This window comes from Ictidomys tridecemlineatus, unplaced genomic scaffold (genome assembly GCF_052094955.1).
Source record: "Ictidomys tridecemlineatus isolate mIctTri1 unplaced genomic scaffold, mIctTri1.hap1 Scaffold_1280, whole genome shotgun sequence".
Classification (NCBI taxonomy): domain Eukaryota; kingdom Metazoa; phylum Chordata; class Mammalia; order Rodentia; family Sciuridae; genus Ictidomys; species Ictidomys tridecemlineatus.
Window position 1 is genome coordinate 7,656 of NW_027521155.1, and position 27,432 is coordinate 35,087.

Here is a 27,432-nt window from a genome sequence, read left to right on the forward strand (position 1 = left end):
ATTGCTTTGTGTTAACTGCTTCAAGATAAAATCACCTTTTTTTTTGGGGGGGGGGTTGGTCAATCAGGTCTGAATTAAAGCTAAGCTGACGACAATGTTCAATTTAAGTTTGTTTAATGCTGATGAAAGACATTCATATAAAGCATCCTCTTTTTTTCCATATAACCCCATTCTTTGGTGGCAGCTGGGGTTGTGGCTCAGTGGTAGAGTACTTGCCTAGCACAGGCAAGGCCTTGGGTTTAATCCTCAGCACCACATAAATAAATCGAGGTTAAAAAAAAGCATTCTTATGTGAAGGATGCTAAATATTTCTTCATATAAATTATCACTTTGAGGGGCTGGGGTTGCATGTGAGGCACTGGGTTTGATCCTCAGCACCACATATAAATATAAAGGTACTGTGTCCATCTACAACCAAAAAAAGTTTGTTTTTTTAAATTATCACTTTGATATACATATTTTATAGTATGAGAAAACAGAAAGAACAATGTATCAGTTTTGCTACATTTTAATAGTAGATTTTAAGGGAGCAACATCAAACATCAGTAACATCAAACAAAAAGGTACTGAGCACTCCACAGGGTACAGAGTAGAGTGCTGCCAAGCACCTTGGAAAGTTTACATGACATGGAGAAGATGAGGCCCTTCTCTTGAGAAGTTTACAGTCTGGAAATTTTGACTACTCAGAGTTTCGGTTGAGTGAACATTTTATTAATGCAAATTCTTCATTTCCTAGAACTACTGTATACTGAACTATTTTTGCACTTGTGAAATTAACCCAATCCAGATGAAAGAAAAGACTAAATTTGGTTGAGAATTCTTTCAGGCTCATATAGTTTTATTAACATTCATCTAGTAAACAAAACTGACCTAACAGACAACTGAAAAATTAAAGACTAGATCTCTTGAAGTGCAAGGGCTAAAATAACTGTTATTCATTTTAAAAAGCAAATTGATGGTATGATTAGGGTTTACACTAGTTTAAAAATAGGTCAAGTATTGCATTCCCTTCATGCATTGTTCATTTAAAATAGTGAATATTAAAATACATGGGTTCTACATGTAACCCACAAAAAAGCTCCTCACAAATCTTTATTTTCTGTGTATCAAATATCCACCTTGTGTACTATGACAGTTTTATTTATGTCTCATCAAGTTAAAAGTAATGTAAATAGTGAAATTATAATAGGCTAATGACGTGCTTATTTTCATATGAATGTCAATATATCTAAATAGGAAATAAATGGCAGTCGTATCTACCTATATTAAAAAAATAGAATATCTTTCCAAATTTTGCATACTCATCACTTTATAAAGACAAGGTATGCAGGTTTTAAGGTTTCACAATCAGTTGTCAGAAAAACAGCAGTTGTTCCTGCAGTATCTCATTAGCATCTGACTCAATTATTTTTAGATGACATGATTTAGACGACGTAAACCCACTCAAAAATTTGTAATTATTCTGAGAGAGATAGTTTTAATGTTAACCCTAGAATCATTTAATTTTAACCGTAGAAACAATAGCAATGTGATATAGAACAACTAATCAACATGACTAAAAATATGCTCACTTTCAGAAAAACAATCTGGTCATCTGGAAAAAAATCACAGCTACAATCTGGGGAACACTCCCATATAAGATATTGATCTGATCAAGGCACACTATTTCTAAGTAGAACTATCAGATGAGGGTGAATTTAGGCCAGCTCTAAGGAACAGCCTAAAAGACAGACCATAACTGATCCAATTTCCTTTCAAAGCAATCTAGTACTATCCTACCCACTTCAATTCAAAAGTTTGAAGTTAATTCAAATCAAAAGACCATATTGGAGCAAAAGTGAGCAAATGTGTAAACTCTAGCACATTCTTATTGCTGTATTAAGTTTGAAGATGAGCATACCTACCACAGCAATATTGTTCCAGGAAGCAGGGTAGGAACAGTGGTAAATTAGGAAACAGACTATTAATTGCACAATTAATAGAAAAGTAAAAACAAGTTTCAAAATCTACAATAAATCTGTATCTAAAGGAGTCATAACAATGAGGTGCTGGACTTTAGTTCTGTGGTACAGCTTTGCAATGGACTCACTGGCCTATAGATATGGTTCACTTCCTGCCTCCTGAAGGATGAATATGCTACACAGAGCTATGATGGTTTCTACTGAGTGGTAAAATTCACAGAAATTCCACATTACTCATGTCAGAATCATTCCTTGTGCAAAGTTTGATGTAGATGAAGATAAAGTGGTTTCTTGGTCAATAACTGCAATTTCTTTTAAAGTCAGTGGGTTTCTTGTATCTGTAACCACAATAGATTTAAAATACTTTGATGATTGATCTACTCCAATGTTACATTCTCGATAAGAGGGACTAAGAAGAAACATGAACTAGTAACCATTAGAACAGTATGAATCCTATATGTATATCACTTACAGTTCTATTACAGTTGGCCCAGGTTTAATCTCATCCATCTCCATGAAAGCAAAACACTTGATGCTGGTAAACCTTTTTTAGGCTTGTAGTGTTTGAATTCAAAGAAGATAGCTGCACCTAAGGAATTAAAACAAACAACATAAGCCAGAGACCACACATTTCTTATGTGTCACCAGAAGCCTATGATTTTACAAAGTAACATGTGTCAAACAGTCTGATGACACAACTGTTGATAACTCACTGTGGCTGTCACTCCAAGCTCTGGTACTAGCATGTCTGAGTGACATTTCTCCATATCATTTAATTCTACAAAGTACAACAAAAATGTATAGCAAGAATGTAAGTTATGTACACAGGTAGAATCATAAACTACCAAAGAATATAAAATATTAAATACCACAAGAAAAACAGAAGTTACTTAAGTATCAGCAGTACCTATAGAAATGGTTTCAATAAGCACCTGTATTAGATAGAATAGAAATTTAAGAGTTCCTTTAAAAAAAATTCTACCTTATATCATTTCTCTCCCTCCTGAAACCACGCCCAGATTGTCCTTTCCATATTCTTACAAACTAACTGCCAGTTATAGTATCTTTTTACCCAATGCATCTTATTGAAAGAAAAAAAAATAATTCTTTAACTGTTAGAAAGTAATCATTAGGTTCCTAAAAGGACTTAAGGTAATTATTAGGGAACCTGCTTCCTTAACTCTGTATTATGAGAAAAACTTCCCTATCAAATAATATTTAACCACATTTATTACACAACTAGATAATGCAACTGCTAATTCTCATATTTTAAAAAAAATTTTGATTTGACTTTAAGTCAATATTCATAACTATGTGACATAAGATCTTGTGTTAAGTATACTATGAACACAAACCCAGATAAGTACTGTGTCCTTAAGAAGTCAGTAACTGATAATTACAAACCTTTGGTTAATTTTTCAATATGCTTCTGGAGCTCAATGTCCACATTAAAATGAACATATGTATCTTCTTTTCTTGAAGCCACAGGAGTATCTTGCACAGGAGTTAAATCTATGTCATTCAGATCTGGAGAAACAATTAAGTTTCTGCTTATGAGCATTCACATATACAGACGGAAAATATAGAAACTGCAAAGGTTACAGTTCCTAAAGAGGCATGGAAAGAGCTGAGAGGAGATTCTCAGGCTAAGAGATTCCTATTTGGTGTGAGCAAGTATGTGAGAGTTGTTAAAGTTCATGGGGTATGTGGAGATAAATGAATATAGACTGGATAGGAGACCTCATGAAGGGGACAAGGAAGCCTTTACATGGCCCAAGTGGACAAAACTTGATCTTCATAGTGAAGTGGTAGGAAGCCTTTACATGGCCAAGTGGACAAAACTTGATCTTCATAGTGAAGTGGTAAAAAGAACAAACATGTTTTTTTTTTCCATAGGGAATATCCCACTATATATTTCTATGCCAAAAAAAATCTGGAGTATATAATTTGCCACAATGGAGCTCTGCCACCAATTTCTAACTTTGATCAAGTATATGACTTATTTAGAAAAGCCTTTAAACCTAACCTTATCATAATTTCCCTGTTAAGAACCAAAAATGGATGAGAACAGCCAACAAAAACCCTTTGGTTAATGAATAATTTTTCATATATATTATCTAAATTCTGGTTATACTGTTTACAACATACCCTGAATTTACAACAACCAGATGGCACGTTATATATAGTTTTAATTTTCCGGGTTTAAAAATCTCAGTTTAGTCAAATTCAACATGGACTCATTTAATAACTCCTCAGTGTTTATGTGTTATTCATTTATGTGTCTCAAAAAGCTCAAAAAACAATTTAGTACATTTAATAATTAAAAAAATATTTACATAAAAATATTTCAGTATAACATATGCAAAGGTAATTTAACATTTACAACATCATTAAATATTTTTGTGTTTTAAGTATACTTTCTCAATGAGTATGCAGTTTTATAAATGGCCTATCAAACAATGTAAATATTTTCCGGTACACTATATATTTGATAACTGGTAACCTCGGAATTTAAAAGTGTACCAGTATTAGTGCTGTGGATTATGTTCTTTAAATAAATGTTTTTCTTTGTGGTCATATTTTTCTTTTAATTAGCACTAATGAACCCATGGATCTGACTTTATTTCTGCAATTGATAAAAGTTCCTCCATTTAATTTCAGCACCGATCTGTTCCTTTGGTGCAAAACTACAGATTAAAATAAGCCGTTTGTACTAACTATAGTTATTTCTGTAAAATGGTATAATTTATTCCTTAATCACATCATCATCCCACGGGATTGCTTTCAGGGCATGGATGTTGTGGTTGCACCCTACTTCCCTGTCCCCTGATTTTCATCTGCCTCTGTAGGATTCACCTAAGTAGATACCTCAGTAGCACAGGAAGAAGAAGGGGCTGAAGCAGGAGAGATGGGAAAATAGGAAATGGGGCTTTGTGGAGAGAAATGAATATAGACTGGATAGGAGAAGGTGAGGGGTGCTATTGTTAATCTATATCCTGAAGACTGTAGCTGCTGTTAAGGACAATGTGTATGTTTAGTCTGCACATTAGATGGAATCTGAAGAGCAAAAATCTATACAAACTCAAAAGCAAAAGTGAGTGTATAAGTAGGAAATATTTTTTGTAAGTCTTTCGAACTATGTTCTGTTATGATCTCTTCTAGGATTTTGCCTCATTATAGAATGCATTAAAGTAAGTTGTCACATATACAAGACCATCCCCTGTCAAAAACTTTGTCCCATATGAGAAAAAACATAATGCAATTTGCCAGTTATTTACCCTTTATACTAACTGTAATATAGGGATCGATGCACTGTCCAGTGTCTTTCAGACCAATTTTCTCAATCCTGATAGTGAGTAATGTCATTCCCGGTTCTGATGGCAACCTTGGTAATAAAGTACCTGGCAACAGAGAAACCTCAGTAAAAGTTAGCTCCACCAACAATTCAGAGTAAATACTTTGACAAACAGAAGATATAGCCTACCTCTTAGGAACTAGCTAGGCATTATGTATTTTTATTTCCGAAATTCATGAACATCTGATGTTATACTTTTTTAGAAAAATATTTAATTTTACACATAATATATCTGCATTTCCCAACCATAAATCACCTTTAAGCAGAAATAATCATTTCTATAATAATAGTATATTGTATGTATAATAAAAGTATGTTAAAAAGATTACTTGAGGAAGCCCAATTATACATAATTGTATAATATGCTCACATAATATTTATATTCCATATGTACTTCTATATTATACTCAGCATCTTAATATGAAGTGGTAGAACAAAGACGAGAAAAGCTTTTAAAATACTTGTTATACTGTTCTAAAGTCTGAGACATTTAATATCAGAGTTGATCAATACATTCTTCTCTTTAGTTACTCATAAAATGGCAAACTCAGAAGTCAATGTCATCCTTGAATCCTTTAAGAGACAGCAACATTCATTTGTTCAAAAGCTGAAAAGCTTTTGAGAGAGATGCCTTAATGCACAGAATCATTGTATAATTAATCACCTAGCATGTGGTCAAGAAAGAGATGCCACTTGGGATACTAATAAACATACAGTAAATCCATGACAATTTTAAGAGATTTTCACTTTGTTGATGAAAGCCTTATGATAAAGCATGGCCTAAGAGACATAATTCAACACAAGTGCTCTAATGTGGATTTTCAACAACAACAACAAAAAAGGCAGCTATATGTGTGTGCATGAACATTCCCTGCACCATGTGTTTAAATTCTCAATTCTTTAGTTTCTAAATTCCACCTTGTTACTGTTTTCTTATTAGCTGCACATAATTAATCTTTGTAAGGAGTCATTCTAGTAGGTGTAGTTAGAATATTTCACATCACTGTAGCTACTGCTTTTAAAACTTCAAAAACACAAGTACTTCATCTAATAAACTTTGAATAAGTTAGATTTTCTGTATTTCTAGGTATAAATGAGAAAGCCACAGCACTCTTACAAATGGATATGTCATTTAAGAGCTGTCCGAAGTTAAGAAACCCATTCCTAATCGACACTGATATTCATGTTTGTAACTGTTTAAAAGAAGCCAATGGCTTATAGTTGTAAATTGTATTAAAATGCAATGTCTAAAAAAGACTCTAGCTCATTACTAATCATTTCCCAGTTATTAATCATTAGAAAACGATTCCAATATCAATAAGGAAATAATAACGTAGCACATACCATCCAAGCCTCTCAGAAAATGGTGCAAAATAATTTCACTTGGAAAAGGTAGAAAGAGGGTACAGATATAAAGGAGAGTTAGTGTCCTTGACATTTCATACTGAGACCCTAATAACTGAGGTCCTTGGTATTATTATTATTTTGCATTGCACATGTGAAATACATATGAAGAATAACCACAGAAATCGCCTTTTCCAGCTCTGAGATCCAGGCCTCAGAGGAAACTAGATAGCATAGAGTTAGCTAGACCTCCTAATGCAGAGGTGAACTTAACCCATCTAAAAAAATAAAGCAGGTGCTGCATTTTGTGCCATGAGCAGCTGACTCTTTGGTCATCTTAGAATTGGGAAGCATTTAAGTCATCATGGGAGCCAAACATCTCTAAGATGTGTAGAGATAGACACCCCAACCTCTCCTCGACCAACCAAGCAAGTATGAAGAAGACCCTCAGACAGATGCCCTGAAGGGACCCATCTCACACCTTCTCCCACCTACATCCTGCTTTCTCCACCCTGACTCTAAATGAGAAAGAGGGCTTTAACTGGGCTTGGGGGTGCACACCTGTAATCCCAGTGAATCAGAAGTCTGAGGCAGTACCATCACAAGTTCAAAGCCAGCCTCAGCAAAAGCAAGGCACCAAACAACTCAGTGAGACCCTGTCTCTAAAAATAAAATACAAAATAGGGCTGGGGAGATGGCTCAGTGGTTGAGTGCCCCTGAGTTAAATCCCGGGCACAAAGAAAGAGAGAGGGGGGGAGGGCTCTTGATTGAATGAACTTTAAACCACATTTCATCACATCAGGTTTTCTCAAATAGCACCAGATCACACTGGGATAAATACTGCTGAAAACTAAGTGTTCACTAAATAGGGCTTGGACACTTCTTTTGCTTCAGGGAGAGGGTCATCACCATGGAATTCCTCTTCCTTTGCTCCTCATCATAGTGGACTCCTCTTTGACAGACAGAACCCTTCTCTAGTCCGACCACCATAACATTTCAGCTAGACCTCCCTATGGTATTTGTCACCCCCTGTTTTGGGTTATACTGGAGTTCATTTCCCAGCTCTTTCACTACGCTGGAGATGCATAACATTTGGGGTGCTGAACCCAGAAAATGCATAAACGTTCATACTGGTGATATTTTTCTGAACATATATTAAGCACTGACTTTTAGTATCTTCAGGCCAACTGAGTTTATCTACTCATCCCAGTGATTTTCATACAGCAGGAACATCACAGGTTTTCATTTAATGATTCAATATAGAGGGGTAAAGGCAGGAAAATGGGGTGCAGAGCAGAGTGGTGAATTTTTCTTACTTTCTTTCTTTTTTTTTATACCAGGGATTGAACCCAGGGGTGCTTAATCACTGAGCCACATCCCCAGCCCATATTTTCTTATATTCTATTTAGAGGCTGGGTCTCACTGAGTTGCTTAGGGCCTCAATAATTTACTAAGGCTGGCTTTGAACTTGAAATCCTCCTGCCTCAGCCTCCTGAGCCACTGGGATTACATGCATGTGCCACTGCACCAGGCTTGATCAATATTTCTTGTAAGTGATTTGCCCTCCTTCCAGGTCACATCTCTGTGAGCAGGACCAGCTGCCCTGAAATGACCTCAGGATGGGCTCTGGGCAGGATGCAAGTGAGCCAGGGGACTGGCATTCCCTATGAAATCTCTTTTCATTCTCTGATGAGAGAATACTGAAATTCTCAGGCAGATTCCAATACATCAATACCAGCACTTCAACTCTACAATTACCTCACTTTGTAAAGACAGAGTAGGGCTCAGGGCTGGCATCTACAGCAGTCAAGTGTTCCTAGCAAGGAGTTAATGACCCCGGGCCCCTTTTACCATCTGAATGTTTACAATACCTTTCCATCCTTTACCTTTGACACTGCTGCTCCATTTACAGTAACAAAATGAAGCTTGCATTTTAAGTCAATGAGTTTTTCTGCTTAACAAGCCAGTTAGAAATCCAAGTGAATGATAGCAGGTGGCGCCAAGAGTTGGCACCGGTGGCAAAGACGTGGAATAGAGGAGAATGTGGGCCTAGAGGACCACAGATTCTTGCAATTTGGGGAGAAAGGACAGCAGGAAATCTGCATGAGAGGACAGAAGCAGGGGGCTGGGAACAGAGAGTTTCTAAGGGTCCAGGGGGCAGAGAGGAGAATAATGAAGTGCGAATCCCACTGAATGTGGAAGCCAGGCATGACAGCGACTTGGCCCGCAGAGCCAGAGAAAGCTAGGCAGAGACAGGAAATCAGTGACATCCCAGCCAAAGTGACAAGCGAGAAAGGGGATTGTAACAGTGACATTCAGGCCTTGGTGGAGAAGACAGGCTATAAAAAGCAGAAACCCAGTGAGGGTTGCGTGGTGCCATGATTTGAAGAATGAAGAAGGAATTTTCCAGAATGGCAGGTGAAGAAATGAATCTCGGTGTGTTCAAGGAGAAAGCTGAAGTAGGTTTTGTGGCGCTTTAAAAGTCATGAAGGGACAGAGAGAACAGACATCGCAAATTGCTAAAAGCTAGACCACACAAAAGGTAATGTCTGCTAGAGTAAAAATACACTTTCCTTTTTATCAAAGGAAAACTATGGAGAAATTGAGGTTGCTTCTAATCCAGGAGCCCTGTGTTAGACAAGGTCCTCTAGAGAGACCAAATCAACAGGAGGTATGATTATAGAAAGGGGACTTATTAGGTTGGCTTAAGTGACCAGAAGCTGGAGAGTCCCCAGTGGCCATCTGCAGGCTGCAGAGCTGGAGGAACCAGCAGCTGCTCAGTCCAAGAGGCTGAAGCCCCAGAACAAGAGGGATCAATGGTGCTACCCTAGCCCAAGACCAAAGGCTTCTGGAGAATCACTGGCAGAGTCCACTTTGGAAGAGTGAAGAAGTGAGAGTCTGATATCCTCAGGGGATTGCAGCAGCAATCAAGAATCCCTTCAAGAAGAATGCAGCCTGCATCTGGTGCTGCTTCCTTATTCTTTCAGTTTTTATTCCATTCAAACCTCCCATGGGTTGGATGGTGCTGCCCATACTTAGGGAGGGTCTTCATTCCAGTTGGCTATCCCACATGCCAATCATTCCTAGACACACCCTCACTGATGCACCCAGAAGCCTCTTCTTCCTGGGTATCTCTTAATGCAATCAAGTTGACAATTCAAATTAGCCATTACAAGCCCCGCCCATTCTGTTCAGTGGAAAGTCTCTGGCTTTATTTCCACTCCTCTTCCTACCCCACGCCCTTCACAGGTCATTCTTGCCACCCACCTCTGCCATTTCTTGCATTTCTTTTTTTCTGAAATTGAAGAAAGCAGAATTTAACATTTATTTGACTTGAGATTATATCATCTAAAAATGAAACCTGTTCAGAAAAGTTGCATTTCCTGAATAAGGCAACCTTCTATCAGGTGCTGGAAGATTTATCATTAAAATAACTTCTGACATAGCATAATTCACAATAGCTAAACTGTGGAACCAACCTAGATGCCCTTCAGTGAATGAATGGATAAAAAAAGTGGCATATCTACACAATGGAATATTACTCAGCAATAGAAGAGAATAAAATCATGGCATTTGCAGGTAAATGGATAGAGTTAGAGAGGATAGTGCTAAGTGAAGTTAGCCAATGCCCCCCCCCAAAAAAAATGATGAATGTTTTTTTCTGATATAAGGTGGCTGACTCATAGTGGGGTTGGGAAAGGGAGCATGGGAGGAATAGACAAACTCTAGATAAGACAGAGGGGTTGGAGGGGAAGTGGGGGCTTGGGGTTATAAATGATGGTGGAATGTGATGATCATCATTATCTGAAGTACAGGTTTGAGGAAACGAATTGATGTGAATATACTTTGTATATAACCAGAGATATGAAAAATTATGCTCTATATATGTAATAAGAATTGTAGTTCATTCTGCTGTCATATATAAATAAAAAATTAAAAAAGACAAAAATAGTAAAATTTAAAAACTCTGACAAAAAAATTTAAAAATCAGATAACCTGGGTTCCAGCTTTGCTGTTATACCTATTAGTTGTATTAGTTGTATTAACACCATGGAAACTCCTGAGCAGGACTGATGCTACCTTGCTTAAATAGCTAGCTGTTACAGATATCTCATTCAATGATGTTCACAGGTGGTCACTTTCATTCCAAAGCAATCTATAGATTTATTGATACAGAATTAAATTCACTGTCGCATGACATTTTAGGGTTACATATATTGCATTCGACTCTTGAAGTAGGATTTTTAATATGGAAAAATATTGCCATCTTCTATAAGTGCTTCTGGCACCACTGCAGGGGGACATCTGTGTGTGTTCTTCGGGAGGTGTAATAAAGTTTCAGAGACGTAGGAATGATAGCTTTCTCGGATTATAAGCACTGTGAGAAAGAGGATGCCCTAGAAGAATGTGGATGGCAAGATTTGAGAAACAGAGAATCAGGGACAATGGGAGGACAGGTGTCAGAAAGGCCAGCAGCTCATCTCTAATCCAAGAACAGTTGGAGAGGAAGAGTCCAGGAAAGCTCCCTGCTTTATACTCTGGACAGGCTTCTTTTCTACACTCTCCAACACAACAGGGAGATGGAAGGATAATGTGGCTCTCACCACCCACTATCCCCTCTCCACTACAGGATGCTTTGAGAGCTCAGGTGGAACGCAGTGTAGCTCAGGGTGATGTCCTCACCCAGGGCAAAAACTGCTTCCTTTTTCATTTGTGGCCATGGTGGATGAAGAGCAGGGAATGCAGACACTGTGACCTCCCCTCCTCAAGCCTTCTTCCCCAAGCCATCTAAGCAGTTACTCCCTTGGTCCCCATGTGTGGGCTTTAGCATGGGTGGCTCTTCTGACCCTGCAAAGGTCTTGCTAGCTCTCAGGAGCCCAAGCCTCTTCCAAGCAATGGATATACCCAAAGGGGTCAGAGCAAATAGCACCAGACCTGCCCCTCCAACTAAGAACCATGCTCTAGAGCATTCCCAGCCACGGCAAGGCCTCTTTTCTCTCTTCTCACATCCAGTATCTCTTTCTGTACAAAATCATGGGCACCTCATGGAGGCTGGTGGTGTAGCTCAGTGGTAAAGTGCATGGTTTCATGGGTTTAATTCTTAGCGCCCCCCCACACACACCAAAAACTGAAAAAAATAAAATAAAATAAAAATAAAACAGGAGCATCTAAGGCTTCCCAATTCAAAATTCACTCTCCTGTCACTCTTCCTTTTCAAGATCAAATAAGCATAAGATATTTAGAAAGTGGGGGATTAAAGGCAGCAAAAGAGGGCTTTCCTTGCAATGTCTTTTTGTTTTCCTTTGTACTCAATAATTCAGTAAATATTGATCACAGAGGGTGTATGAGTTAGCATTTTGTTGCTATAACAAAACACCTGAGATAATCAACTTATAAAAGATGAAGTTTATTTTGGCTCATGGCTTCAGTGGCTCCAGTTCATGACTGGCTCTGTCATGGCTTCAGGCCTCTATGGAGGCAGCATGTCATGGTAAAAACATGAGGCAAAACTTCTCCTGGCCAGGAAGGAAAAAAAAAGAGAGAAAGAGGAGGGGCAGAGGGTTCTAGTATCCTCCTTCAAAGGCACAATCTCAAAGACTTAATGTCCTCCTCCAAGATCCCTCTTTCTAAGGCCCCTCTTTATACCTCCCAATAGTGCCACCCCCTGGACACACGGCCCTCTGGGGGATACTTATTCAAACTGTAGCAGGGATTTGATACTTCTGTCCACTTACTCCTTACTCTTTCCTTGTCTTTCTACCCCATCTACACGATTCCTCCAGCAGGGTGACAGCTGAGTGACCCCCTTTCATGTGAGCTTCCCCAGGACTAGGCTTTAAGACGACAGTCAAACATCCAGGTTTGATTCTTGGGGACAAGAGTCATCAAGCAAAGAGTTCAGCAACCTCACCAGGAAGACCAGTGAGAACCTTAGGTTACTTGGAAAAAAGGATCTCTCAGGGCTCTGCCTTTGGTCCCACAGTGCCAGAGGTGAAACCAGCATGGGGCCACCAGCCATCCACTGATCAAACCCTAGGACTCTCACTCTTATCAGGTGGGACAGAAGAAGTCACCCAGTTGAGCCCTGTCTGAACTCCTGACCTAAAGAGTCATCTTTTTCCACAAAGCAGTGTTGTTTGGAGCGACTGTTGAGCCCGTGGGTTATTTTGTGGATGTATCCATAGATAAATGAAACCATATCCCTTTGCATTTTACATAAACTGTCACAAGGTCACATTTCAGAATGATTTCTTATCATTTGCCCTCTTAGCTACACATAAGTTTTCAGGTATTTTTTTCTTCGCAGTAACAAGAAGCTGGTTTAATTCCTTACCGATAACCCCAAGGATCATACATGCAAAATATGTATCTACTGGACCTATGAATGGTTTTAAGCCATCTGGTGAATTCCCCAAACAAAATTCATCGAAACGAATGATGAAGATAGCCTGAGCTCACCTTTGAAAGTTAACACATGGGTGCAGTATTGACAGAGCCCCAAGTGACAGTAATAAAAAGTCCTCCTCTGGGATACCTCCACTGGGAAGTCCAAAAACTCTATTGTAAATGGCAGCAGCTGCCTTGGCTAGTTATTAATGTGTTGATTCTAAAATCTGAGAAAGGTTCTGTTGCAGTCTGGCTGCAGCAAAATAACCGGGGGGTGACGAGCAACTTGCGTGCATTGATACAGCAGGAGTGGGAGCCGTTTATTGTAGGACAGGAGGGGTATATATACATTCCACACAGCTTATCTTAATTAACATAAACTAGATACAGCAGTCAACCAATAAGGAATCTCTACACTTAATGGCTTGTTGGTGTTACTTCACAAACCACTCCCTCTGGCAAAATGCCAGGCGCCATCCTGACTTGTTTACAGACCCTAATAAGGTTCAGTGCTTTGATGGTGATTTGCATTTAACCTAGTTCAACCACTCGATCCCTAGGCAAGTGGGTTTTCCACACAATTTTTAGATAAATGATCTCTACTCCTGGAATATCTAGTGGTATACCAAATTTTCTTTTATTTCAAACAATTTTATCATTTGTACATGATTCGGGGCTACTCATAAAGTCTTTCCAATTTCTGAGTTGTCTTTTCCTTGTCTTTTTAATCCCTCTTCTCTGATGAGAACACATTGGCGGTGACTTCTTTGGCCTGTGAAGGAATCAGTAATAAGTCCTCTCCTCGGCTTTCACCTCCAGCTCTGTCTTCCACAAAAATAAAAGACAATTGTGTTTGTGAGAATGTTTCTAAGTAAAGATTAAGCAGGGATTGACCGAGGAAGATGTTTCCATAAATGAAATGTTTGTGCTTCAGGGAATTTGTGCAGAGATCCAGGTGGCAACGAGATGCCTCTTTGCTTCAAATTCTAGATGCTGGCTGAGGACTTAACCTGGGGACCGGTCATTACTGTTGTCACTGATTTATCTCATCTTTTCTATATTTATTTGCTGCAGTAAAATAGCTTCGGAGGAACACGATCATTATTTTGGCAACATGTGTGAAATATTCACAGGACCCTGTATCATCCTGTATTTGAGGGCGTCTACCTGGATCAAAATAAATTAACATCGAAGGGATTGACACTATATGCTAATTACTATCATTTGCTAATAAAAATCGGTCTATGTAATTCAAGCCTCCAATTTTAATTTCTTTAATATTTTGGTAGACTGGAGTTAGATATATAATTATTTCAGTTTTCTCCTCTGGTTTTACAAGTGAATAGAGAATGACGTACATCCATTCCTTACCCCAGAACAAATCCATATGCAACCACCCAAATGAATCCATTTCATTCCTGCTTCCACCATCAAACAACCAAAAAGATAATGCAATAATGCGATGCCACCTTCAAAGGTTATACACTATAATGAAACCTGGTTGAATAAAGCTAGTAGACCATTCCACTCAGAAACCACAGAGTCGGAAGTACAGCCAAACTAGTCTCCCCTTGCAGAGAACACCTAGCTCCCTTCAGAGACAATCAAGAGACCCAGCTCACACTCCAAACGCACTTGGAAGGGATGCCACCCACCTTTCTGCCTGTCCCCACCAGCTCTGATTTTTGGAGGGACCACGGAAGTGAAGTGCATGCTTAATTGAGGCAGTAAATACCAGGCTATAGCAGATTGTTTTACTGTTAAATACAGTAATGGGTTTTTAATGGCTGCTGTCCAAATTTACAACAGAAAAAAAATGGTTTATTAGTAATAATAATAGCTGGCATCTTTATCTTCAGAGCACTTCACAAATATTAGCTCATTAATCCTGCCTCTGCCACCGGTAAGGCCGTTACCACCAATGTTCCCATCCTTGGTTTACAGCCAGAGTAACAGGAAAATAGAAGAGAGTTGTTTCTTTTTTTTTTTCAGCAGGTTTTGTGTGCAGGGGTCAATTTCAAATTTAAACAACTCATATCAATTTTTGTACAAAAATAAATGGGCACTCACTCTGATGAGAGCCAGCCCACTTTTTGTGTGGACAGTGGTTAAGGTCAGACTCAATTTATTTGAATTTGTGCTCCCAGAAGCACACACAAGTTACACCTAAATTGCTCAGGGCTGGTCCCTTCGTATCACTCCAAGCAAATCAATTGGGCTCAAAATCTATTCAGACCAAATCAATTACATGCAGAAACTGGTATGCATAGAAAAGACAAGACTGTGGAGACCCTCTGAAATCCAGCTCCTCTGAGAATTTCCAGAGGGTGTGTCACAGTGTGAAATGGAATCAAAGTCAAATTTAAACATTTTTATTTGGGCTTTCTATTTTTATCCATTAGCTCAGATCTTTACTGAAAATAGTATGTCTTTTATCAGTGAACAATAACAAATAACTCCAAATAGTCCATTATCCTTGCAGCTGCAGGCTATACATGCTAAAATTATTATTTTCATGTGTCTGTTTGACTATTCTTGTGGTCAATGCTTCAGATTCATACCACTGGGCAATGCATTCAATATTCTTCACATCTTTTACATTTTCATCTAATGAATGAATTCTCTATTGTCTCCAGAAGCACTTACAGAACAAATTTAGAAAGTCCTTCACAACATACACACACATACACTCACAAAAATATATGTGCATTTGTGAAGTCAAGAGCTCTCTACTCCAGGAAAACAGATAGGGATCAAACAAAAGCCCTATCCCCAAACTCCCCCAAATATAATCCAAGAAAATGGCATCTCCTATCTCATCCAAAGAGGAAGCAAACATGTCGCTGTGTATGGTACAAAAAAGAGCCTTTTGGAGTCACTCAGAGGTTGGGAATGCTTTTTATATCATGCATAATTAATTAATATTGGTTTCCAGACTAAAAAAATCAAAATTCACTCAAAACTCCCAGATACATTGACTATACCTGGAAAAGAATTGTACTTCCTCTTAAGCCTCATGATAAAGAAAGGGTCATCATCATGGTCCTGTCATTTTCAAGAATAGCAGCGCTGGGATATGGCATCTGCCAACGCCAACTATTTCTGTGTTCACCCCGAGTAGCAGATACTCCCTTTTTGTAGAAATGCCAACCATGTAATTCAATTGGTTACATATAAATTGAAGATGTGAGGGGACTCTATGCATATTGATATTATAGAGCATCAGAAACATTTTTGCCAAGAAAACAGGAATGGCAATGATGTCAAGCAAAAAGCTCTGGAGAAGAAAAAGGTTGATTTTTACATATACTGGTGCCCAGGGCCTGGAATAAGAACATTCAGAGCAACAGATGCTCAGATGACAAGATTTCAGGGAGGACACAAATGTCCCCCTCTGCCAATGTGTCTCCCACATGAGAGACACTTGGCTATTAATCCATCGCTTTGAGGATATTAAAACCTCATTTCAAATGTCACAATTCCTAGGATAGAATTAAAGTATCATGCAATGCCTTCAAATGTCTCCCTGATATCTACTTTCCTCGTGTTTACCTAGGATAAGTGCACACAGGACAGCTAAGTGTGCACGAACTACAGGCAAGAGAGCTAGTCCATGGAGAAGATGGTAGTTGGAACATTGATATGCATTGCATATTTCAAAAATGAATGCCCAACAAAAGAACTAAACAGACACTTCACCAAAGAAGAAATATGATTGGTCAACAAATATATGAGAGAAATGCAAATTAAAACTACACTGATATTTCATCTCACTCCAGTCAGAATCGCAATTATCAAGAATACAAGTAACAATAAATGTTGGTGAGGATGAGGGGTGGGGTACACTCATATATTGCTGGTGGGACAGCAAATTGATGCAAGCACTCTGGAAAGCAGTATGGAGATTCCTAAGAAAACTTGGAATGGAACTACCCTTTGACCCAGTTATCCCACTCCTCTATTTATACCCCAAAACTTTAAAAAAAAAAATAAAGCATACTACAGTGACATAGCCACATCAAAGTTTGTAGCAGCTCAATTCACAATAGCTAAACTGTGGTACCAGCCTTTGTGGCCCTCGACAGATGAATGGATACAGAAAATGTGGTAAATATACACAATGGAATAGAGAGAAAGAAATTAGGGCATTTTGTGGTAAATGGATGGAATTGCAGACTACCATGTTAAGTAAAATAAGCCAGTCCTAAAAAAGGCCAAATGTCCTCTCTAGCAAGCAGAAGCTTACACACAATAAGGCAGAGGCAAGGCAGGGGGATAAGAATGGATGTTCATTGGATAAGACAAAGGGGAATGAAGGGAAGGAAGGGAGGAAGGGAATAGGAAAGAAAGTAGAATGGATCAGATATAACTTTCCTATGTGCATATATGAACACACAACCAGTGTAACTCCAGATCAAGAATGAAAAGTTATCCAGGCACCATGGCGCATGCCTGGGATCCCAGTGGCACCGAAGACTGAGGCAGGAGGATCGTGAGTTCAAACCCAGCTTAGCAAGGCACTAAGCAACTCAGGGAGACCCTGTCTTTAAATAAAACATTGAATAGAGCTGGGGATGTGGCTCAGTGGTCAGGTGCCCCTGAGTTCAATCCCCAGAACCAAAAGAAAGACTGACAATGGGAAGCTACACTTCATATATGCCTGTTATGTCAAAATACATTCTACTGTCATGTATGACTAAAAAGAATAAAAAATTAGAAAGAAAGTAATGAACACCCAAGAGAGAGGAGAAAGGATGTTGAAAGAGTGTGACCGATTCAAAGCTGGCTCAGAGAGGCAGTGACAGCCAGGACTGGGGCTCTCCTGCTTTTGAGCCTGAGCCCCACCTCTGTCACTCACAAGCCATGCTGTGTAAGCTTGGACAAGGGCCCTTGCACATGGGCACCTCCCAGCTTACAATGGACATGATGATGAGGGTACCTTCTCCCAGTCGCTGATATGGAGATTGCAAAGCAGCTGGTCACACTTGAAAAATGAGAAACGGTGGCTTTTGAAAACATGCACCTTCACAGTGTTAGTCCCATCACTAACACAATGTAGTTATTTAATGAAAACCCCAAGGACTAGTCCTTTTCAATGTATCATAGAACCCATGTGCACCAAAACAAACAAATAAACAAATAAATAAAGAGTGTCATAGCAATAAAGACGCTTTGTTAAAAAGCAGAAAAATGACTGCTGACATTCTCAATATTCCCCAGACTCATTACAGCCCTTGGTTTGATACAGAGTAACTCTGGATTTTCTTTGAAAAACAGCAAAAAAAAAAAAAAAAGATTCACTGTCAGATACCTGAGCAGTAATTCTGCTACTCACTACTGCGTGTCCAGGGGTCTGACCTTGGGTCAGTTTCTCCATCTATAAAATGGGATTGCAAGACTTTCACTCACCACACTGCTGTAAAAGTCAATTGGGATGATGTGAGGCAGTTCTCTGGGAAGCATCAAGTGCTTGAATCATGCTAAGTGATACTCTGGGTTTCATCAGAAATATGGCAGAATGTGATGGACATCATCATCCAAAGTACATGTATGAAGACACGAATTGGCGTCAACATACTTTATATACAACCAGAGATATGAAAAATTGTGCTGCGAATGTGTAATAAGAATTGTAATGCATTCTGCTGTCATTTCTTTTTTTTAATCAACTAAAAATAAAAGATATATCCATGGGTAATAGAAATGCAGCCTCCAGTGTTAGAGTCTTTGAAAATATTTATCTTCTCTTAAACCTTTTTTTTTCACATGAAATGATTTATTTCATTTGAATGCATCAATATGTAAGACATCCTACAATGAGATGATATCTCTTTACATTCTACAGCAAAGGTCTTCCACACAATGACAAACTGTATTCATAATAAACCCTAATAGCATCAGATCATCGGAAACTGCCACTCCTGTCCTATCATGTGGGGGAATATATCCCCTTGCCTTTGGAAACATACATTCCTCACTTCAGTATTCTAAAAGGGCTTCCCTGACCTATTTTCTCATCCTTTTCCCTTGCACAAATATGTTAAAGAAGAGGAACCCTCCCCCACCCCCTCCAGAGATCCAAATACACAGGTCACTGTGACATTCCCCTGCCAGGCTGTCATCTGAGCGTTCCCTTCCCAGGCAAGACACCTGCAATCCCTTGCATGAGAATCACTGGCCCCTTACAGAGAAAGGTTTTTGTGAGGGAGGAACGTCTGCTCCAAATGCAAACCTGTTACCATAGAAGCTGCCTTTTTCCAGGCTTCTCTGGTGAATTGCCTCTCATCTTGGAACACAGAGTAAAGGGATGGGCAATCTGCTTTGAAAATTGGTGTGTGTGTGGGGGGGCTACAGCTAAAACCCACCTCTGTTCATGAGCATACCCATTCGGGGGACAACGAAAGGGAAGAAAGGAAAAGAAAGGAAGGAAGGACAAAGGAAAGGGGGGGTCAAGAAGACCCTGAATGAAAACATAGTGACTCTCTCTTTTGCACAGTTTTGGGTAACTTGAGCTCTGCCCTTCCTTACTTCCATTCCATATTGGAAGCCTTTGTGGTGTGCAGGGTCTGCTTCCTGAAACTTCCAGATTCCACGCTGCTGGGCTCAGGGAGAACTGACCTTGCGGACCACTGAAGCCACATTCTCTCGCCCACTAATAGGCTTTCTAAGCCATCCTGAAGGAGAAGCAGCCGTCCTGGGGCAGGAAGGTGGCTTTGTCTGGTGATCAGGCGGGAGCACTGCTCCTCTTTCAAAAGCCATAGGACCTGCCTGGCAGCCCTTCCCCAGAGCAGCAGCTCTCACCTCCACCTCCCACTGTCCCTTAGGATGAAGGGCGAGGAGGAGGCTCCAAGGCTGTCTTCGAAATCCATGTTGGTTTGCCTTGCTAAAAAAGAAGTGGCTCCCTTCTTAAAACTCCCTAAAACTGACCTGTTGGACGATGACCCACGCACCAGTAAGGACGAAAGAGAAGGCACCCGAAGGCAAGGTTTGACCCAGAGAGGATGCACACTGTGAGCTCTTCCAGGCCACCAAAGGGACATGCCACTCACTTCTGACCAATGGCTCACTCCACCTGGACACTCTCAGGTGGAGCTGCAGACGTTTGAGGGCTCAAGATAAGCCAGAAATGTGACTTATCAGGATCTTCTGTTTTTTTACACGTTGGCCAAATTTTTTTTCTCAAACATTCTTTGCATCAACCAAGTATATAATCAATTTGAGCTCAGTCCAAGGGACATTGGTTTGGAACACAGTTCCTTTCCTTCAGGAAAAAGAAAAAAGAAAGAAAAAAAAGGTGTTTCTTTACCCTACACCAATATAACAAAGACATTGAAATTCTCACCTATGCACCTTTTGCTTACACAATGAACTCCAAAACAACCCCACTCTCCCTCCCTTATTGGAAATCTCTGGGTAAAACAGAAACATTCATGAGTCCAAAGTTATAGGAATGTGGGTAGCTGGGCCTGTTCTAATATGAATCTAGTGAAATCATTCAATTTCAACATGGCTTACACATTACACATCTGCAAAATCAGTTTAATGTCTTTTTTTTCCCTACCATCTTCACAGAGATGTCTGGTTGGAAAAATGAAACTACACACAGGAAATGAAAGAACTTTTGAGATCATCAGAGAATAAAGTACTACTTAAGCCCCCCCAAAAAATTAGTTGTGAGACTCAGAGGTTTTCCTATACTTTTCTTTTCCAGCTAAATTCCAGGTAACCATGAGTTAATGCCTTAGGCCCACAGGATCTCATGGAAGAGACACCCAAATAAGAGGCAGGTCTTGTCCTTCTTGGCTGAATGGTAAAAGTCTCAATAAAAGCTTTAAAAGTCCAGATGCCTCTAAATGAACTGGTCTGGGTTGCTAAACCTCTCTAGGTGAATTAAGTTTCAGACAAGCTCCAGAATTCCTGCTCACACAATCTTTCTGACATGCGAAACAATCAGTATTCATCTATGCACATTAGCAGGAAGCAACAGTATTCCATTTGGTGGTAGGGTTGATCACAACTCATATTTATTTATGCACACACAGTGATGCACAAGCACACTCCATGCACTGGGAAGGTAGGAAAAGGTAATTGTGATTATAATAAAAATCCAGAATTTATTGAGCACTTAGTAAGTGCTACTAAGCTGTCTGCACAGATTGCCCCATACAATGCTCATGAGAACAACACATGAGCTAGGTATGGATGCTATTACTGTTTCCATGAAAGAAATCAGTCTGCGGTCAACATGACAGTCATGGCCACATATCTACAAGTCCACAAACATGGGCACTGAGTCTTGGAAGCCTAACTATACGGTCAGTGCATTTAACCATCATACCAGTGGCATCCCACTGTGCCAGACACTGTAAGGGTTTATGAGACCCATAAAATAGAACAATGTGTGCCCTCCAAGAGTCTATGATCTGAGAACAAAATTGTGTTGCACACTAAAATTCATAGACTGTATATGAAAGTGGTCTGACTGCTGTCCCTGGATTTAAGGCAGAGCTCTGGGGAATGTCTACTTCTGCAATGACAGAGCAAATAACATGCACCCAAATATTACTAGGGATAATGTGCTAAGACCACCAGGAAGACACTCTGCTCAAAGCACAGAGAATACACATATACATTTACCAAACTTGGTGTTTATTATTGCTGTCATTATCTGGCAACATCATTTGAACTGAATATTCACATGCACCCCGAATTTACCAAAGTGTGGCAAACTATGAGTGTGAATCCATCTCCCCTTGGACTCTAGCTTTGATTCTTACTGAAATTATTTTTATAAACACAGGCAAATGCTCCTAATACACTCTCAAAGAGATATCCAAGTTGTACTCTCGGGGGCAGGAATGGATTACATGAAAAAAAAATTGACACTGTTTACAGAAAATTTTTCAAGATGAATACAGAATATGCCTCTTTGTATTTTTATTATCTAAACACAATGGGAAGTTAAAAAGGCTCAGTTTTTAATCCACAATACATAAAATCTCAATTAGTTATGGTCTATTTGTGCACTGACTAAAAACATTCGTTAACAAAACAGAATTTTCTAGTTTACTGGATAAATACACCAGAAGAAATTGCAGAATAATGTTGGGTTGCCTGGCAACCGGTGCTCTACTCTCTTGTTTGTGATCAATCCCCTTCATTCATCAGGCTTCCCAAACCAGTGCTGGAGAATTCCAACCAAGTTGTTTCTTGGGAAAATTATAGTGACTTTCTTTGGTAACACAATAACACTTTTATTCTCAGAAGATAAACTTAGATGTCCCTTGGATCAAAGGAATGTGTTAATTCATTATTCTCTTCATGGTGCTAATGAGAAGGCTATAATTAACTAACTGCACTATTGCAACACACATAAAATAAACTGCAGTAATTAGTAATGTTTAAGGTGTTAACCATCCTCCAAAATTAGAAAATAACAGAATCTTTCCTCCAATAAAGACATACAGAAAGGAGAAAGCACCATATCTAATTAAATTGAGAATTGTTTCCCATCCCTCCCAAGGGGGAGGGGAGAGAGACACATGATCACCAAAATGTGAGAGATTTCACTTTAATAATAGAGAAAAATGGCCCAATGCCGAACCTACTTGTAGGTAGACATAAAATGCTGCTAAATAATGTAATCTTTTCTTTCAAAGAATACTTAGCACAATATTTTTCCAGGAATGAATAGAAAGAATATCATGCTTTCACTCATTAGCTGTGTTAACTTAGCATATTGTATGTAAATCACCATAATAATTGCGTTCTGTTCAGAGTGAATTAGTTAGAATGAAGCTGTAATCAAAATGTTCATAATTGAAAATATAGTATTCTCAGACTTGCTCTGAAAAAAATAAAACAATGAACAGTGATTGAATCAGATAATACAGTTCATCACTGAGAACAGCCTTGGTGTAGAGAGAAGTTGATCCTCTTTATTATACCTCTGTATGCTAATTAGCTCCCCAAATTCACAGCTCAACATCTTCCTCTAAGTCCTGTTTGTCCGATGCTGCCCTTTGTCTTTAGCCTCACTTAAGATTTCCAAGTGCACCACTGCTTGGGTTTTTTTAAGAAAAATACAAAATGGTGAAAAGCTAAATTTTTGTTTCTAAAATATACTAGACTTAATAATTTCCAATAAATGGAACATTTAATGCCAAAGCTCCTGGGAAGCAATATGTAAATGATCACATGAATCTCAGACAAGCGGTCACACTAATTCCTCAAGGTACCTTTTAAAGATGACAGATTCACTGTGAAGATGAGCGTGTAGCCGATGGCAAACTTGAAGCAATCCTCTACTATCTGAATAGGAACTCACCTTATCTCTGACAATCATCCCTTCGAATCTGATGGTGTTACTTTTCCTTATTACTTAATTCTCCTAGTTAAAAACTACTAGAATTGGCTGGGTGTGGTGGCACATGCCTGTAATACCCTCAGCCCGGGAGGCTGAGGCAGGAGGATCGCAAGTTCTAGGTCAGCCTCAGCAACTTAGCAGAGCCCTAAGCAACTCAGTGAGGCCCTGACTCAATAAATAAATAAATATATTTTTTAAAAGGGCTGGGGATGTAGGTCAGTGGTAAAGTGTCTCTGGGTTAAACCTCCAGAAACCTCCCCACCTTAAAAAAAAAAAAAAACCTATTAGAATTGTACATCAGTCTTGAAAATTTCCCTTATTTAATTCTGCATAAAAGAGATCCAGGCTAAATTATTTCAACAAAGCAATTTTAGGTCAAATAATGTCCTATCTTCAAAGATTTCAGAAGTAACTGTAAAATTTTTTCTATCCAGTAAATATTTTTTTCTAAGTGAGGTCTCTTTCACAGAGGTTATTTGGTGATGGTTAATTAACTATCTGGCTTAATGGCTTCAAGTCTAACACCACCAGCCTATATTTTAGTAAGCAAATGTTCTCTTTTTTAAAATTCATTTAAAACCAGTTCATTTTTTAAAAACTTAAATGTAATAAGTATATCATTTGTAGTATCAGTTCCCATCAGATGTGCAAACAGTTTGTCACCAGGTAAGATGGTACGTCTCTGTGAGCATGAGGTAGCAATGAACATGGATGGCTTTTATTTAAAGGAAGGGTCCCCGCATCTAGATGCAACAGAGGGCAACCTGGGAAATACATATTAATCATCATGGTCCTGCGCTTCTTCATTGAAGTCTTTACAAACCTATCCTGAAAGAGACTTTAATGAACTGCCATAGTCAATATTCACACCTGCCTGGTAATAACTATTTGTCTCCATTTATTCGATGACAATATTCAGGAGCCTGTACATCCTCCACACCCTGTCAGTTACTGCAGGAATATCTACTTGAGGCCACAACACGGAAAGCCAGGATATGTGCACTAGATTTTAGAACCCAGTTAAATTTATAAAAGCCACAGGGCAGTCCATCACCAAGAGACTGAAATTAACACAAATCCAACCACAACATCAGCAGGTCGAAGAGGAAACACAGAATCTTACACACACACACACACACACACACACACACACACACACGAGAAAAAAAATGCAGAATAAATTCATTTTCTTGTCACCAAAATTTCCTCAAATGGCTTTTTAATTTCTGTCAAAGCAATAAACTGAAAAACCAAACCAAAAGGTTTATAAGAGTTAGGATGGCCTGTAAATATTAATAGCAATTGAGATTATTCCTGAAAACCAGAAAAACACAGCATTTTGCCTACAAGGAAGGTGCAGAGAAATAAGAATATACCAGCCATGTGTAATTAACTTGATGGGTATCACCAGTAAATGTTCAGAACCACAGCTAACTTTTGAGTGTCTGTGATGTGCATCACAATCGGGTTTGCACTGTCCTCTGGGGTGATTTCTTACCCAGTCTTGGAACAGCCCAATGTGGAACGTACAAAGCCATCCCTATTGTTCAGAAGGGGAAACAGAGGTACAGGAGAGTTAAATAGCTCTTCCCAAACACTCGGAGGATGGGAGATGGATGAGAACCCACGTGGTCCGCCCGGGGAACTGGACCTTAGGTGAGCCTAGGTGCTTTACAGGTTGCCCAGCCCCTCACGCACGCTCAACCCCCGTCCGCGGGAGCGCGCCACCGCGCACGTGCCGGTTCCAGCTGCTACCTACGGGTCCTGGGGGCTGGGGATCCCTCCTGCCCGCACAGATGAATCCCCAGCGCCCTTCTCCAGGGGCTGAGCCAGTGGCTGGCTCCCCGCAGAAGCGCCTAGCGCCGCAGCACGCACCTTCCACTGCACACCTGCCCGCCTCCTCTGCCCACAGCCAGACCACCCACCCTACACCCGGGGGATTTGGGTACCTGCCGCTGCTTCTCTTCCCACGGGTTTTTGCAGGAATTCCTCAGCCCTGCTCCTGGCTGGGCAAGGGCAGATCACTGAGAGCCAGAGTGGGAATGGAGAGGCCGGTGTTTCCTGCCTCTAGGCTCCAATCCCTGCTCTCCAAATTAATCACTTTCTGCCTGCTCCCTCCCCACGCACACTCAGAGAGAAAGAGGGAGAGGGAGAGCGAGGCACAAAGAGGAAAAAGGGATCATCCGTGACTGGCATCTCTAGCTCCCCAGGCTCGGCTACCAGGGAGCCATGGCAACCAGACCCCCTGGCCTGCCCTCTCGCCCCCACATGGGTCTGGGGGAGGTGTAGCGCCTGCGCCTCCTGGTTTTCTCAACCCACCCTCCTAACCCATATCCCTAGATCCCTATTCCAGGCTGCGGGCATTTATGGACCCCTATACGTATCTAGCTAGAATCCTCTCCTGAGAATAGGAGCAAGAGAAGGAGTGGGGGGCAGGTGGAGAGCGTCACGGCCGAGAGATGGCCAGGGGGACAGAGGCCAAGACTGATCCCCCGCCTAGAGAGGGCGGAATCTACGGGAGGGTATGGAATCCTCTCCAGAGGGTGGGATGGACACTGGGGGTGGAGGGAGACTGAGTGTCAACCTATCCGTGATCAGAGGTAGTAAGGGGGAGCTGGAGGATTCCAGGAACCCAGTCCAAATCCAGCCTCAGCCACCTCCCGGGCTGAGAGAGGAGGTGTCTCTACCCAGGTTAGGGCAGAGGGACCTGCAATCGCTTCTGTTTGGGGCAAGGACGCAACCGTCTATTGCTCACCATTTCTTTTCCATAAAGGGTTGACCCTCTTGGCCCAGGCGCCAACCCTTACTTAACCCTCCCTCCATCTCGCCCAGAGTAGGCTCCCGAGGAGTGGGAGAGCCCCCAGGGCTAGCAAGAGCCATGCAAAAGGACACACCTGAGTCTCCTTGGACACCCGATCGGTCCGGTACCTTCCCTCCAGGAAACTTCTCCCCAAGCTGCCCAGGAGTGGGGAGAGGTAGGAGCAGAGTCCGGAGTCTCATGGAAGATCCAGGGGAGTTTCTAGCCGGCCGCCCTCCGCAGATCCACACCGGTGTCTGCACGCAGAGATCCCGCCTCTTCCCTCCAGCTGTCAGCGCTGGTTTCTCGAAGACTGGACCTGTTCGGGCTTGCACCAGGGTCCACACCCTCCTGCCAGAGACTGTCTCACAGCCTCTCCCTCCTCTTTTTCCTCGGTTCTGCTCTGCCACCCCTCACCCACGCCACTGATTTTTCCCTGCCTTCACACACTCCCTTGGGACAGGGAGAGTTGCAAGCTTAAGACTTTTTATCTGTCACTCCAAGCAAAGAGCCTAAGCCAAAACTTGTCATTTGCAACCTCTCTTGGTCAGAGGAGGTAGGATCGCTGCTCCCCTTTGATCTGCAAGAGAGAAATTTAAAAGAAACCCCTCCTCTCTCTCCCTCCGGAGGGTTTCCCTCAGTTCATATTCCGCTCATGGGTTGCCAGTCTGGTTTTCAATGCTCCTGGTTGGAGGAGTGTGGTGCCATGTGTCTATTTAAAAATCCCCTTTTGGCTTTCCTTCGCCTTTAGAGGCATGGTGGGACTACTGAATTTACAGAAGATGGCACTACCATGGGCGATCAGATCAGTACATACAGAAATTAAGAGACCTTCCACTGCCAGAATACTTCAATTCTATGTTCACAATGTTGTTCTGTAAGATTCTTCTTGCATGCTCTCTATTATAGAAGAAATCCCTGTATGCTCATTCTCAAAGCAAAAAAAGACATTTCTGATGCTTTATCAACTCCATGGACAGATAGAAATGTTTATTTTAGAAAAGCCCCAACATAGCACTAAGTTACAGGCTTGGGCATTGTATCCAATTCACACAATTCTTTCATTTTCTTCCTCCACCATGATATTTTCCAAAGTATGCACACAAAAGTATGGAGGGGAGGGGGGGATCCTGTTGCATTTAAGTTCTCTTTGATGGTAACAGTCTTATTGACTTCAAATTTTTACTCCATGGCGGCTGTGAGATTGACCTAACAGTCCCAT

General features: G+C 40.5%; 1 long non-coding RNA gene across 1 annotated transcript; it reads right to left on the minus strand.

The window, feature by feature from the left end:
• Positions 1 to 492: 492 nt before the first annotated feature.
• LOC144372550 (uncharacterized) lies at positions 493 to 25,580 on the minus strand. Its single transcript, XR_013432527.1, has 5 exons — positions 25,363 to 25,580; positions 5,240 to 5,362; positions 3,366 to 3,488; positions 2,434 to 2,550; positions 493 to 2,299 (listed from the first exon to the last, which is right to left on the minus strand). It is a non-coding gene; the product is annotated as an uncharacterized LOC144372550 (long non-coding RNA).
• Positions 25,581 to 27,432: the final 1,852 nt, after the last annotated feature.